The sequence below is a fragment of the Eptesicus fuscus genome, chromosome 10, assembly GCF_027574615.1.
Source record: "Eptesicus fuscus isolate TK198812 chromosome 10, DD_ASM_mEF_20220401, whole genome shotgun sequence".
Taxonomy (NCBI): Eukaryota; Metazoa; Chordata; class Mammalia; order Chiroptera; family Vespertilionidae; genus Eptesicus; species Eptesicus fuscus.
In genome coordinates this window covers 30701673-30703397 of record NC_072482.1, presented here as the reverse complement: position 1 = coordinate 30703397, position 1725 = coordinate 30701673, and the positions used below count along the sequence as shown (strand labels likewise).

The following is a 1725-nucleotide window of genomic DNA, read 5'->3' as shown; positions in this document are numbered from 1 at the left end:
GAGAGCACTTCGATTTAGTCTAACCCTGGGAGCTGTAGCTCTAAGTGGGTGAAGGGATAAAGGTACCCATGATGCCTGGGAGGGTGGCAGAATCAGTGTGGATTGAGGGGTTTGAAGAGTGGACTGTTCTCAGAGAGACACTCCCCCAGAGGAAGGAGCGAACATTGTTTCTTATTGATAAACTCTAAGTTTCAGTAGTAGTGAATCTTAAAAGAGTTGAGTTTAATCTAATTCTAACAGTTTTCTTGGTTGACCCTGCTAATCTAGTTTTTGACCAAAGCATTCATTGATCACTGGTAAGTCCTCAATATGATTCTTCTGTGAAAGTATAACACATTCTTACATTTCAGTGTTGTTATGGTTTTTGTGACTTTTTGTGAGTCTTCTTGGCTGTATATATGAATAGTTAATTGCTGTTTTTTCGGAAAGTAATAGCATGCATAGAAATTTTTATTAGACTTGTAATTCTAGTAGCAATATATCGGACAGGTTAATCTGGGGGCGGGGGGTGGGGAACTGCTGTTACAGAATATGTATAAATTCTGAATAACATTTACCAAAACAACATCTTAAAGGATTACTTGAGCATTCAGGAAACTCAGAAAAACTCTGAGAGTAGAAAGCAAAGGTGGAGGCTTCCTCTTTGTCGCATCTACTGCGAGGATGAAGACCATTCTCAGCAAATCAGACTGTGGACATCCCAGAAATGTGGGCGTAACTCTGAATGGACACACAGTTATTGTGAAGGGCCCCAGAGGCACCCTGCAGAGGGACTTCAACCACAACCATGTAGAGTTCATTCTCCTTGGAAAGAAAAAGAAGAGGCTCCGGGTTGACAAGGGGGCGGGGGAATTGAAAGGAACTGGTTCGCACTAGCTGCAGTCATGTACAGCACAGGATCAAGGGTGTTGCACTGGGCTTCCGTTACAAGATGAGGTCTGTGTACGCTCACTTCCCCATCAACGTCGTTATTCGGGAGAATGGTTCTCTTGTTGAAATTAGAAATTTCTTGGGCGAAAAATACATCCACAGAGTTCGGATGAGGTCAGGCGTTGCTAGTTCAGTATCTCAAGCCCAGACAGAGTTGATTCTTGAAGGAAATGACATTGAACTTGTATCAAATTCAGCTGCTTTGATTCAGTAAGCCACAACAGTTAAAAACAAGGATATCAGAAAAAGTTTGGATGGTATCTACGTTTCTGAAAAAGGAACAGTTCAGCAGGCTGATGAATAAGATCTAAGTTGTCCAGTTATAGAAACACCGAGATGCCTAATGATTTGTCACACTTGTTTGTGAAACTATAAAGATGTACAGTAAAAGCCTTGTATTGAAAAAAATAAATAAATAAAAAGGAAAGGTGGAATTAAAATCACAGAGGTTGCAAGTCTGAAATTTCTCTTAGGCCATTCTAGAGTATTTGCAGTTTGATAATCAAGGGGTTTTGTTTTTAACCATCCTATAGAGACAGGACAAGACCTTGTTTGAATGTATAGAAGGTAATAAGAAGGAACCAAAACAATAAAACACTAGAAATTAATCTACAGCTTCCAACAGAGCAAGGCTTTTCCATATGTGTCTGTAAACTCCTGGTCAGAGGAATTATATTATCTATTACATTGTAACTAAGGGCCTAAAATTCAAATATGTTTTGATTTTAAAATTATACTTTGTTGGCCAGAAAGCAACAAGCTGAGAAACTAAGATGAAAATATATCCCAAGCCAA

The 1725-nt window shown here is 39.3% G+C and overlaps 1 pseudogene; it reads left to right on the top strand.

Annotated features, from left to right (window-relative positions):
• Nucleotides 1-645: 645 nt before the first annotated feature.
• On the top strand, nt 646-1275 carry LOC103284062 (60S ribosomal protein L9-like; annotated as a pseudogene).
• Nucleotides 1276-1725: the final 450 nt, after the last annotated feature.